Raw genomic sequence first — 14,937 nt, forward strand, 5'->3', positions numbered from 1 at the left:
TGCCAGGGATATTACTAAAAGGACATTACCCAAGGGGTGGGGGAGCCTTATTGGAGCCAAGAAAGCAAGCCCTGTGCAGGGGCACCAGCGGGAACTAAGGGGTGTGTACATTTCCCCGGAGCGCGCGCACCCCCAGCTCTTGTCATTTTTGATCACCCTGGTATCGATTTGTTCACGTTCACACAGTGCTTTGGAAACGTAAAGCGCGTTAAGAACTTCTTACTGGTAATAGTTTGCTTCAGTACTTTTGATTTAGAGCCAGCTAGAGAGTTAGTGCCTCTGTTGGGGAATATTCTGCTTAGGTTGGCCTCTGATCTAACAGGTTTGGGAAAATGGCTGAGATTTCCACTAGTGCAGACACTTATACATGTTTGGGAGCTGTTTCACTACAAGCCTTCTGTACAAAAGTAGTTTTGTTAAGCATTAATGTTGTGCTAACCGGACTGTGTGAATGTCTGGTGCCAGCTACCTTACAGGGTCTTAAATTGGGTGAATGAGCTTTAACTGTGATAGATCCTGGGGTGTGGAATTGGTCACTCACACTTTGGACATCTGCCTCAAACCATCTTTCCTCACTGCGAAAGAAGGTCTATAACCTTTATTCTCTGGATTTTTCAGTGTAATCAGTGTCAGACATAACAGCCTAATTTTCAGTCTTCTAGGGTGTTTCTCAGTCCTTTGGGTTTGTCCTTAAAATCTCCAGACTTTTGAGCAAGTTACAGCTGCTGTAAGTAGCATGGCCACAGGTGCTGTAACTATGAATATGATATTACATAGAATAGAAAGTCTGGGGTGTGCAGCAAAACTGACAGTTATTGAGTCTCACTATGGACCAGGTTAATTAAAAATTGGGAATATAACATGTTCCTGAGTTAAACAAAATGGCTTGATGTCACATCTACCCTTAAATAATGCAGAAAAACACATGCAAAAGAGTAGTGGGGGCAGAGAAGCAGGTGAAAATTATTGTACCTATATAGTTGTTTTCTCTCTGCTGTCTTCTGCTTCTTTTTCTTCTCTTTGATGTCTCAGCCATTTTGTCTGGATTTCAAATCTCCTCATATGCGTAAACTGTTATTTTTAATTCCAGACTCCAAATAAAATAATACAGAAAACATTCTGCCTTCATCTTTCTTAGTATTTGTATTTTATTACTTGGGTACCTTGAATTCAAATCTTTTCTTTTTTAAATCCGAGTTGAAATGTGTCTTACCTTGAATTCAGGGTTACATCTTTTGTTACCTCTGATCATGTGGAACAACAGGGAGCTGCATGCCTTTCATTGCTTTAGGTGCTAATGATTTCATGAACTTTTGCACATGAAACATATAGGGATTCCTTTAGGGGCCTGGATGTGTAGTCCTGGTTTGATGATGGCTTTAAATAAATAAATTAATAAACCTACAGGGACCATATTCTAAGCAAGTTAAGTGACAAGATTCTGGATCCTTTTTCTATACCTTATTGGGTCACAAGATCAGGGTAGATGTGTCAAGCAAAGTAAATGGTATTGCATATGTATCCAACCTTCATGTGACTACTCACCATGACTAGCTTGGTCTTGTGAGTAGATAGTATATAGAAATTGATAAAAAGAACGAGGAGTACTTGTGGCACTTTAGAGACTAACAAATTGATAAGATTCCTGACCTTCACTTCCTGAAATGCTAAGACTGCAGTGGGGAGTGAGACTGGGAGTAAAAACAAACACAAACAGACCCCATTCAACAAGTGACTTAGTGCAAGCACAGGGGACCACCAACGTAGAACCCTTTGACTTTAGAGGTGCTCTGCATGGATCAAATGTCATCCGCTTGAAACAAATTGCAGGATCAGAGCCAACATTAGGTAATGTCAGATTTGGATTATATAGCCAGATTCTAAAGTGATTGCTGTAAATGTTATGAATCACTAGGGAATCTAACATTATTGCCACATTATTTCTAGAGTGTTGCTAATGGATTGGGAAGACTTAAAATGGCCAGGCCCAGAATTCATTGTCCCTTTAAATCATAATGCAGACAAAGTACTGGGGGACATGGAGAAAGTCTGAAAGAGCGAAAGCATGTGTTATATACTTGTCCAGAATTATTCTTAATTTCAAATTTATGCCTTAATGTATATTGCTTTGGACCAGAAGAACGAAAACCGATTATGGTGCAAACCCATTTGCAGGGATTTAATTTTAATTAAAATGTCCCCAGATCGAGGTTTAAGGGCCTGATCCTGCAAGGAGCGCCAGGTGGGCAGACTCCTGCACAGAGTCCCACTGAAGTCAATAGGAGCCTGTCAGCATGGAGCTCCTTGCAGCATCGGGCCATATAGTACAGCTATTTATTTTATTTATTTATTTATTTATTTACTATACCAGATTTTTTTTTTCAGGCTACTGAATTTCAGGTTATAATATTGAAATACTGTGTGAAATTCAGAAAAATCTAACATTATTCTTAACAAATTAAATTATATTACACCTTTTAGGACTGCATGCACTTGTTCTGCAGTTTTATCTCTTCTCCTGTCCCCCAATTTTTGTTTGTTTGTTTTTCACTTCTGTCTTTTTTTTTTATTTTTTAATTGTGTTCTGGGGTTATATGCCTATTTGTCTCCCACCACCACCACTTATGGAATATTTAAATCCTCAACACTCCCATTCTTAAATGTATGATGGTAATGTATGATTCACAGTTTTGTTCCCGTACACAACCCACACTTCTTTGTTTAATAAGGGTCTTTGCTTTTTTTAACTGAACCCTCAAATCCCAGCTCTCCTGAAAACCCTTAATGTCATCTGCTACTGAATTTCAAAGGATGAGCTGTGACAGCTAGCACTAAATATTCTGGGGGTACATCTGGGATTTGGTGGCTTCTAGCTCAACATGATTCAGTAGAAAGTTAATTGAGAAAGATCTTCGTACTAACGGAGACATGTGGCTGAAACTGGTTGTGGAAAGAAGAGGATCTCTGCTATTTTTACCTCCCCTCCAGTCTCTGACTCTTACATTTCTGAGTCTGCCTTTACTGTTTCTCCTGGCACTCCTAAGCAGATGCTGTAAAATTGATACAATATTTGTAAATTTCACCTCTTTCCACAGGGTTTCAGCCATGAAACTGACTAGAGTCTTGTTACCTTCACCCTGGAGAAAGTGATGAACAAGCAGAGCACCTGAAATTGTTTATGACAGTGAATGCAGCATGTATGTTTACCTGCCTTGTGGGCAGGTGACATAAGAACAGCCATACTGGCTCAGACCAAAGGTCCATCTAGCCAAGTATCTTGTCTTCCAACAGTGGCCAATGCCAGGTGTCCCCAAGGGAATGAACAGAACAGGTAATCACCAAGTGATCCATCCCCGGTCATCCATTTCCAGCTTCTGGCAAACAGAGGCTAGGGACACCATCCCTACCCATCCTGGCTAATAGCCATTGATGGACCTATCCTCCATGAACTTACCTAGTTCTTTTTTGAATCCTGTTATAGTCTTGGCCTTCACAACATCCTCTGGCAAGGAGTTCCACAGGCTGACACTCTGTTGAGTGAAAAAATACTTCCTTTTGTTTGTTTTAAACCTGTTGCCTATTAATTTCATTTGTTGATCCCTGGTTCTTCTGTTATGAGAAGGAGTAAATGTGTGCCTTCAGTGCAAGAAGCTCATGGCCCTCAGTGGCCAAGTTCAGGTTCTGAAGACCAGAGTGGCTGAACTGGAGGAGCTCAGGGAGATAGAGGAGTACATGCATAAAACTTTCCAGGATACAGCAGAGCATGCCCACCCCTAGTCTGAAAGCCTCTGCACTGTTAAGGAGGATGAAGGTCTCAGGGAAGGAGAACATCAAGCTGGAACAGAGGGAAATGATCCCATAATTGGGACTCTCTTTCCAGATGATGTCATAGTATTATGTCATCCTCTTGCACGGGGACTCATGGTATTAGGAAGATGCAGGTAATAGTAATGGGGGATGACTGGGAGAACCGAATGATGAATTGCCTGCTGGGTGCGAAGGTTGCAGGCCTCTCAAGACATCTAGATAGGCTTATGTGTAGTGCTGGGGAGGAGTCAGTGATTGAGGTACATGTAGGTATGGATGACATAGGGAAAGATAGGAGAGAGAGGTCCTGGAGGCCAAATTTAGCCTGCTAGGTAAGCAATTAAAATCCAAGATCTCCATGGGAGCATTCTCTGAAATGCTTCCAGTCTAAGGGCTGGTCTACACTACGGGGGAAAATCGATCTAAGATACGCAACTTCAGCTACGTGAATAACGTAGCTGAAGTCGAAGTATCTTATATCGAATTACCTACCGTCCTCATGGCGCGGGATCGATGTCCGCGGCTCCCCATGTCGACTCCGCTACCGCCGTTCGGGTTGGTGGAGTTCCGGAGTCGACAGGAGCACGTTCGGGGATCGATTGCTACCCGCCAATACGGCGGGTAGTGAAGACGTACCCTCACATACAGGGCCAGTAAGACAGGCAGAACTGCAGGGTCTCAATGTGTGAATGAGAAAGTGGTGCGCTGAGGGATTTAGGAATTGGGGAATCTTTTGGGAAACGAGGAGCTTATGCAGCATGGGCTATACCAGAGGAGGCCAAACCATGGTTTGTGAGCCACATGCAGCTCTTTTACAGTTAAAGTGCGGCTTGTGGAGCCCCCCAGGTTCCCTCCCCCCAATTTTCCACCTATCAGATCGGAGGGAAGAAGCTCAGGGCTTCTGCCCTGTGGTGGGGCTAGGGGCTTCTTCCAGAGACGAATGCTGTCTGCTGGGGTGGGGTGGGGTGGGGCACAATTTAAAGGTTAATCTCCCCCAACAGCTTGAGTCACACACTCCCGGGCTCTCCCTTCTTACACTCAGCAGCCCCTCCTTGCAGTTCCCAGGTGTTTGCCCTGCCTCTCCATGCAGAACTAACACTGGAACTGCAGGGAGGGGCTGCTGCTTTATCTCCAAAGGGAGAGGCAGCAGCAAAAGCAGGGGCTCTACCTGCAGCTCCAAGCTGTTTGCCTCTGCCTTTCCCCACAGCCACAGCTTGCCAGCTCCAGCAATTGCCATGCAGGGAGGGGACTCAGCAACACCATGTGACTGAGTGGGGCCAGCAAACCCTGGCATAAATTGGGGGGCACATGATTCCCACGTGCACCAAGACCACCCTCCCTGCAGGGCTGAAGCCCTGAGCCCTAGCAGGCGCCTCCCATGGGGCTGAAACCCGAGCAGGCACACCCCGGCTCTTGAATTTCTGAAGATTGTCATATGTGGCTTAGAGGGTCAATAAGTTTGGACACCCCTGGCTATACGTAAACCAAAATGGAGCCAGATTGCTGGCATGTAAAATTAAAAAGATCATAGAGGAGTTTTTAAACTAGGGGCTGGGAAAGAGTCAACAGCTACAGAGGAGCACGCGGTTCAGACAGATACATCCCTTGGGGAGGATTTATTAAAGGGGATACTCCATATCTTAGTAAGGAGGATAGAAGGTGATAAAGTTTAGGTAGGAACTGAAGAGAAACAATAGAGTCCCCTTCAATTACATTACACGAAGGCAGACAACTAAATATTGACAAACTTTATAAGTGCTGGTTTACAAATGCTAGAAGTCTAAATGCTAAGACTGGTGAACTTGAGTGCCTGGTATTAAATGAAGATATTGATATAATAGGCATCAAATAAACTTGGTGGAACAATGATAATCAGTGGGACAGGATAATACCAGGGTACAAAATATATAGGAATGACAGAGTAGGTCTGACTGATGGGGGTTGAGGTGGGGAGGTGGCACTATACATGAAAGAAAGCGCAGAGTTAAATATAGTAAACATCTTAAATGAATCATACAGTATCATACAATATTATGGATAGAAATTCTGTGCTTGAATAATCAGAGTATAGCAGGAGGAATATACTACTGACCACGATGGGGACAATGACTGTGAAATGCTCAGGGAGACTAGAGAGAAAACATAGGCAGAAAACATATCAATAATGGGAGATTTCAGCTATCGCAATATTGATTGGGAGCATGTCTCCCCATGATGGGATGCAAAAATAAAATTTCTAAAATTAATGACTGCTTCCTGGAGCAGCTAGTCCTGGCACCCACAAGGGGAGAAGCAATTCTTGATTTCATCCTAATTGGCACATAAGATCTGGTTCAAAAGATAATAGCTGAACTGCTCAGTGATAGCAACCATAATTCAATTCAACATCCTTGGAGCAGGGAAAGTACCAGAGAAACCCACCACATCACCTTCAAAAAGGGGAGCTACACAAATAGGAGGAGTCTAGTCACATGGAAATTAAAAGGAACAGACATGGGAGTGAAATGCCTGCAAACTGCATGGAAACGTTTTAAAAATACCATAATAGAGACTCAAATTATATGTATATCCCAAAAAAAGAAAAACATTGAGGACCAAAAAAAATGCTACATGGCTAAACAACAGAGTAGAATTGGTGGTTAGGGGAAAAAAAGACATCTTTTAAAAATTGGAAGTCAAGTCCTACTGAGGAAAATAGAAAGGAGTATAAACTCTGGCAAGTCAGAAGCATAATTAGCAGGCCAGGAAATAATTTGAAGGCCAACTAGCTAAGGACAAAAACTAACAGCAAACATTTTAAGTACATCAGAATCAGGAAGCCTGCCAAACAGTCAGTGGGGCCACTGGACGACTGAGTGCTCCGTTAGCACCTCGAGTAAGACATGGCCATTGCAGGAAGCTAAAATAATTCTTTGCATCAGTCTTCCTGGCAGAGGATATGTGGGAGATTCCACACACAAACAATCCTTTTTAGGTAATAAATCTGAGAACTTGTCCCAGATTGAGGTGCCAGAGTAGGTTTTGGAATAAATTGATAAATCAAACAGTAATTTGTCTCCAGGGCCAGATGGTATTCATCCAAGAGTCCTCAAGGAACTCAGTTATGAATTGCAGAACTACTAACTTAGGTTATATACCAATCAGTTAAATCTGCCTCTGTACCAGATGGGTGGCAGATACCTAATATAATGCTGATTTAAAAAAAAAAAGTCTTCAGTGGCAATCATGGCAGTTACAGTCCAGTAAGTCTAACTTCAGTACCATGCAAATTGGCTGAAATTATAGTAAAGAACAGAATTATCAGAAACATAGATGAACACAATAGATAATACAAAATTACTCAAAATAGTTAAGTCCAAAGCTGACAGCTATACAATTGTGTGACTGGGCAAGAAAATGGCAGATGAAATTCAGTGCTGATAAATGAATTTCATCTGCCATTTTCTTGCCCAGTCGCACAATTGTATGACACCATTTTTTAACTCTGCGCTGTCAGCTTTGGACTTAACTATTTTGAGTACATTTATATTATCTTCCAACTTTGCCACCTGGCTATTTACCCCTTTTTTCAGATCATTTATGAATATATTGAACAGCACTAGTCCCAGTACAGATCCCTGGGGGGCCCCACTATTTGCCTCTCTCTATTGTGAAAACTGAAACTGTATTTCTGCCCTTTGTTTCCTGTCTTTTAACAAGTTACTGATCCATGAGAGGACCTTCCCTCTTATCCCATGACTCTTTACTTTGCTTAAGAGTCTTTGGTGAGGGACCTTATCAAAGGCTTTCTGAAAATCCAAGTACACTATATCCACTGGATCACCCTTGTCCACATGTTTGTTAGACTCCCTCCAATAATTTTAATAGATTTGTGAAGGGAAATCATGCCTCACCAAAGCTTTTTCCCCAACATATTGTGTTCATCTATGTTTCGGATAATTCTGTTCTTTACTATAATTTCAGCCAATTTGCATGGTACTGAAGTTAGATTTACTGGACTGTAACTGCCATGATTGCCACTGAAGACTTTTTTTTTTAAATCAGCATTATATTAGGTATCTGCCACCCATCTGGTACAGAGGCGGATTTAACTGATAGGTTATATACCAAAGTTAGTAGTTCTCCAATTAAATCTATTAAAATTATTTACCCCTTCATATAACACAAGAACCAGGGGTTTCCCAATGAAATGAATAGGCAGCAGGTTTAAAACAAACAAAAGGAATACTTCTTCATACAACGTACAGTTAACCTGTTCAATTCATTCGCTGGGGATGTTGTGAAAGCCAGAAGTATAACTGGGTTCAAAAGAGAATTAGATACATTCATGGATGATAGGACCATGAATGACTATTAGCCAAGATGGTCAGAGGTGCAACCCCATGCTCTGGGTGTCCCTAAACCTCTGACTGCTAGAAGCTGGGACTGGACAACAGGGGATTGATTCCCTCAATAAATTGCCCTGGTCTATTAATTCCCTCTGAAGCACCTGGCACTGGCCACTGTCGGAAGACCAGGTACTAGGCTAAATTGGTCTGACCCAGTGTTGCCATTCTTGTATTCTAAATTGTCTGTCTGCACCTTGGGAAACAATACGGTGTGACTCACATTTTGGGAAATTATCTTTGAACCTATAAAGGCGAGAAACTTTTGTGTTTTGGTTTATTTTTTAATAAATGAAAGTTTAAATTCTGCAGAAAATGATGAGACATCCTCACCTCTTACCACGAGAAGTTGTTCTTGCTACCGATAGGTGACTTTCTCAAGCCTGTTCAGTTTCTGTCATTTAGCACTGATTACTGTTACGGGGAAAACACAGTATAATAAAATTAAAAATATGACCAACTTCATAACTGTAAAAAAATGTGTATATACTACTTTCAGCTGCAAAGCATTTGATGGCTGTAGCTTGTTGGTAACATTCTAAGAAATCCTAATTGTTCTTGTGTGTGAGAGAAAACATTCATACTTTTGCATAGTTAAAACCCAAGCGTTCCTCAAAGCCTTTAATACTGGCTGTTACTGCACTTCAAAGAATAAGCTATGCAGCTGATACTAGAGATTCTGGGAAGCTCCTGGCTCCATGTGCTCAGTAGAAAGTCCATTAAGAGAGCCAGACACTAGAAATGCAGATCTTGGGGACTACAGTAAGGAAGCTTCCTACAATAATGTAATGTATTCAGTTAGAATCTTCTAATGCTCTTGTATTTCAACTAATTACCTAAGTGAAACATTTGTGTGTGGGAGGGTAGTGGCTCTAGAGAAATGAATGACTCCGGCTTTGGATAAATTGATCATGGCAATTGTAATTCTGTCCTGGCTCATATTTAATGCCGTTCTGCATCTTTCAGCTCTGTAAACTGAAACTGTCTTCAGGAAGCTGAGGGCTGAGGTTGTGTAAAAATTCTAACTAAGAGGGGGAAACGTGTGAAGCTTACAGTTTACACGACATGTCAGAATGTGTAAAGCAAAATAAATCAGACTCTTTCTGGATTACGTTTAGGTTGGTAAATGTGTGGTCTCTGCTTCATGACTTCCATAAAATCTCTTGGTTGGGAGATTGAGTGAAAGGATGTTGTAAAAGAGGATATAATTTCATTTAACGTGCATACTGTAAAAGATGAGATCATGTTTCAGCTGGATTTGAAACTGGCAAACAGGCCACTACTTCAGCTTTAAATATTCACTGGTGCTTCTGGTGTCCATAATGGAACGGATGTTGTATTATAACTGTGCAGTATCTCTAGCTGGTAACTGTTTATTAGCTTTGGTGTATGATATCATTCACTTGGCAGTTGAAACAAGTAATTCCTTTGGTCATAGTGCCGAAATGCTTGGGGAGATCCCATTTGCTAAGCACTACTTCACAGCACTTTATTGCAAGCCTGGCAATATTCCACTCTTTGTAAAAGGAAAGAAAGCAGTAGTGAGGTTTGTTGAGTGGCACTTGTGTGTTTGTTCTAAGTTGTTGCTGTTTACTTCAATAGATTCCTATAATCTGAGTTTCACCTGGGCTCCTTGCTGTTCATAGATATCCAGGTAGCGACCATAGCCAGAAATGCCACTGTGTGTCAAAATAAGGACCTTTTTAAAAAATAAAAAAATAAATAAAAAAATCTGGCCCTAAATCCCTATAAGGGTTTAGGAATAACTTTTGAAGAGACCATTTATGGTAGCCATTGTGGAAAGTGAGATGAAGCCCAAGGCCAAACTATTCAGGTGGGAGCAGTGAGCACTAGGTGAAGAGACTTTCTAGGTTGTGGTCTTGCTTACTGACAGATAAAATACAATACAAGACCTTTCTTTGTCCCCAGTAATGGCAACTGCAGAGTAGTTCAGTTCATGGAGATTATTGCAAACAATTCACTCAGAAAATAGCCTAATAAGGACGTGATGGAGAGTAAGGTACTTTTAACAGAAATAGGGCTCCCAGTCTGGGGATGTCTGAAAAAGTAAGTCCTCTGGCTCTTCACTTTTGTAGGTACCATGTCCTTATAGCTCTCTGTAAAGCTGTTTTGATTTCCTTTCCACCCTCTTCGCTACTGAGCAAGAGCCTTCAGAGATTTCTGAGTTTTCCAGGTTTACTACAGGAGTACTAACTGTCTTGCTCTTCTTTCCCTCCCTCTTCTTCCCCCCATCTCTACTTCAGTTGCAGCCTTGGAAGAAATCTTGGGATTCTGTTTTTTCCCCCCCACGTAAGAGCTGAGGGGACATGTGTAGGTCTTATTCCTGGAATTTTTGACAATCTTTTTTTTTTTAACTTCTGTGGGAAATATGCCATTTTCTGGACTTTTTTTGAATTGTCTTTGCAAATGACCAGATTAGAACTGATCCATGTATGCAATGCCAATAACAGTGTGCACCAATTAATCACACACAGCTCTCTTCAGAAGTGCAGAGAAAAGTTGCAAGATATACCTTAATACAGATCGAGAAGAGAAGCACTGCATTGTGGGATGGAGTTAGGCGGACTAGATTTACTGCTTCAGCTGCAATAACTGTGCCTTCTCATCTGCACTCGGGGCAGGGGGACTATTATGGACTGTACTGGGGCATCTAGATGTGAGCTAAAAAGTGTTACAGTACAAAGCAACAAACTTCTTGGGTATTTATAAGGCCACTTTAGTATGTAGACAGGATGCTACGGTGTATGCAGTGTTGTAGCCCTGTTGGTCCCAGGATATTAAAATACAGTGTTTTATGGGCATTTCTACTACCATCAGTGGCAATTCCTGTTTTGCCTAGTGTAGAAGAGAAATTACAGTGAAATGAAATCTATGCTGTGAGTGTTGTGAAACTAGCTGAATCAATTAGACACTCTCACTGCTGTGTACTTTCACAAAGTTTGCTAACATATTCCATTTCTATATCTCTTTCTGCCCAAGATGCTCGAGGAAGGTGCACAGAAATGTTAATGAAATGTGCCTCACAACACCCCTGTAAACAACCTGTGAGTTCCACTGTAGTTACTTTCCCAACAGAGATGTTGTGAGGCTAAATTCAACGTTAGTGAAATGCTTAGGCTTCTGGTTTGAAATAATTATAGAAATACAAAGTACCGTTACATTTAATCTCTTCCTGATCCTCTTTCTCCTTATTGGATGATTCACAGTTATTTGTTTGCATTAAATCCACTGTCTGTGTTTTGCCAGGCTATCTTTGGTTTAGATGAACTTGTTGCTCCAGATTTCAAACAGAGATCTGTCATCATTTTGGACTCTGAACACTCCGGTGATATCTTCATTTTATCAACCTGGATATAGAGTATCACAAAAAGTTGCTTGCATGTTATGGCTAACTGCCTGGTTACTACTTGCACTGACTCCTGGGGCAGTTGATGCATAGGGAGAAAGTATTGGGAATATTGTGGCAGAGAACATTATAGGATCACTGATCTCAGGGGACATTGGGAGTTAGGAGGACTGGTTAACTCAGTGCAGCTAACACAGTTATGAATTCCTGAAAGAACTGCTTAATAGTAAATTAGATTGAACTATGTTTATAGCTTAGGTTGTGAATGCAGCCAGGCCACTTTATACATATTAATATAACACTTTGGCTTTATCATGATTGGTAAAAAGGGAGTAGGGTTTTCAGTCATGTTAGTTCAATTGCATTATAGTGCATCTTAACAAGCATTAAGATGGCTTTTTAATCACATTAAGCTAACATATTTGAAGCTGTGTTTTAGCTGCCCTGGTTTTTAGCTTACATCACAGCCAGTGAACACACCTTCAGATGTTTAAACTTGTGTCTTAACTAGCAGTAAGAGAGCTCTTCAAACATGTCAAGCTAACACAATTGGGGAACACACACCCTTTTACCCATCAAGACAGGACCTATAAGTAAGGTTACCAATTTTGGTTGGATATATTCCTGGAGATTTCATCACATCTTTAATCGGAGACTCCAGGACAATCCTGGAGGGTTGGCAATTCAACCTATAAAACTTGCATGTGACCACAAACCACATTTGCTACAGCTGTGCTTTAAAGCAGTTTTGGACATGGTTCCAAGCCCCAGTGTAGGGGAGTAACTCAATCAGTAAAAGTCTAGTGCTTAGGAGACTCCAGAATGCAGTTAAATCTATCCATTCCATGACCAGATCAAACAGTTGTCTACCTCCAGACATTTTCCAAGAGCCAATTTTCTTCTATTCAAAACACCCCACATGTAATTTTATGGGTGTGCCACAGGAAATACGTTGAGGAGAAAATTATGCAAGCATTTTATGCAGTAAAATTTATTCTTTTTCTACCTAAATCAAGCAATGTTGCCATTAAAATGGCATAACTCAAAATACCTATCTAGGGCTGATCCTAATGGTAAAAACTATTCAGTAGTTAATGGAGTAACAGGGAGGAAAATAAGAAGAAGAATTTTCAAATTTGAAACAGGCATCTGGTTCTTAAATACACCTAGTCGATCCATTGTTTCACTTACAGGTACAAATTATTGTTGACACTTTATCCATCTGATTATTTTTTTTTAAAGTAAAATAAACCACTGGATGAAATGTCGAGAGTAATCTGCACCTATGAGTTAAACTTAGGTCCAGTGGTGTAAAGGAACAATACGATATTTGTATTAAAATGCAGTGTTGGTATGTCTGCTAGATATTTGAGTGCAACGGTGGCTTTTCATTTTTCATTAGTGAAATATTAAAATAACAATGATGTGAAACGGAGATTTGGCCAGCTGTCCTGACAAATTTTTAGTCAGCAGGAAGTAAGAATTTGAGATTTTAACTCTAGCTATACTGAAGTCCCTTAGTACAGCCAAAAAAGAGTTTCTAATGTTTGACGCTTGTACATTTAGCCATATACTTCTTGGCAACCTTTAGGGAAAAAATCTTAAATCAGCAGTATGTTTTCCACATGTAAAGAGTTGACCTTAAATTTCAAGATACCTACCAGTTTTTTGATGTAGTTAGCCTTGCATGTTTTTGTGCAGACCTGTTCAGTGAATTCCAAAATACTGCCTGATTTCTTAGGTTGCAAGCAACGTTTTGGCATCTGAGTGTAAAATAACAATTTTTATTAAACACTGTACAGGTATTCATAGAACTTCTTATTGTTTAAAACTCTCCATAGCTTGCGTATTGCAATACAAGATGAAATACCTGACTCTGTGTATTGTACACTTGGACTTGAAAAATATCATTTCTTTTAAAAGAAACATACAACTTCATAGGTAAGATACTAAGCCTTTATTTAAAACTGAATTGACATCCCTCTGTTTCACATTAGTCAGGGCCCCATGTACTTTGGGGCAAACTGGACCTAAATCCAGCAGCAAGCATTGTCCTAATTTCCTCTGCAATCCAAGAAGACACTAGCAACTGAGTTTAGGGTGTTGCAGCAGAAGAGTCCTAATGCTGTGTCCTAGAACTGGTTACATGCCTCTAACTTCTTCACAAGCCTTAGCATTTCAGTATTATTTATAGGACAAGTCATCAACAGCCCTCCTTACAAAAAAGGGTTAAGGAGAATGTTCTGTGCAGAATAGGCAAACTGTCATAAAACCAACAAGAGGAACAAATCACATCTCTGGCTAAAACTAGAGAAAATTGTGGGTTTGACACTATATCCGTCTGCAGTTATATCACTTAACTCATCTGCTCCAGGATTTCCTGGCATTCATCTCGATGCTGGCTATGGATTATGCTGTCCGTGCTGAGGGAGTGGTGGTGGAGAGAGGGGTTGTTCTTTGTTTTTGTTGGGTTTTTGTTTGTGTCCCTCTCTCTGTCTCTCTGTGGTGTGTGTTTTAATATGTATATACACATCCACCCTTCTACGATGTAGACAAACCAGTAAGTGTTCATGAGTATTGAACACATTATTCTCATTTATCATCTCTCCCTTCCCCTGATGTGCTAACCTCACTTTGCAACTTACTTGTTATATTCTACCTTACAAAGCCACAAAATCAACATATCAATGGGACAAAGGGATTTAACAACTACTAGCTCCTCCAAAATTTCCTGACTATCTGGGGCTGGAGGGGAAAAAAATCTTAAGGATCTAGCCTCACTAATGGAGTGTTGGTTAGTATCATGATATTATTATTTGGAATTCCAATAGTCACAGTCAGCTGATGGTACTGCAAACACCTGAAGCAGTGTGAAGCAGCGCATTGAATGTTTTTGTTTAGGTGCAAGTATTGTCTTCATTTGTTTCAGGTGAAACTCTGTTATTGGCAGGTGAATAAAGGAGGTAGACTTTTTAAAAACAAAGTAGTCAAAAGCCAACATTATTTGTTACTGAAATGGATCTTGAATAGCATTTTTGAGGTCATCAAGAACTGAGGGTGTTCTGTACTTCTTAGCATCAGGCCTTATGTCCTCAATCACTTGTAACAAGTACATACAGGTTACTTGATGTTGGAGTTTTCTGATTTTAAGAAAAAATTCTTTTTGAGCTGTAATTTGGAAGCTACCTAGTAGAAAATAGGTTGTACAAATGAGAGTAAAGTAGTAGGAAAGGACAGGCAAGCCCAAGTTCCAGGCTGTCAGCCCCAGGATGCTGTCTGCTGGCCTTAGGTTCTGAGATACTCCTTATTTTATTCCTTATTAATTGATTAAAAATACAAGAATTGGTACAGTATAAAAATACTAGATTTTTTGTTTTT

At 40.5% G+C, this 14,937-nt stretch overlaps 1 protein-coding gene across 2 annotated transcripts in view; it reads left to right on the top strand.

The window, feature by feature from the left end:
• FNIP2 (folliculin interacting protein 2) overlaps nucleotides 1–14,937 on the top strand; it is a 74,993-nt gene that overhangs the window by 385 nt on the left and 59,671 nt on the right. The window lies entirely within an intron of this gene.

This window comes from Mauremys mutica, chromosome 5 (genome assembly GCF_020497125.1).
Source record: "Mauremys mutica isolate MM-2020 ecotype Southern chromosome 5, ASM2049712v1, whole genome shotgun sequence".
NCBI classification, from domain to species: Eukaryota; Metazoa; Chordata; order Testudines; family Geoemydidae; genus Mauremys; species Mauremys mutica.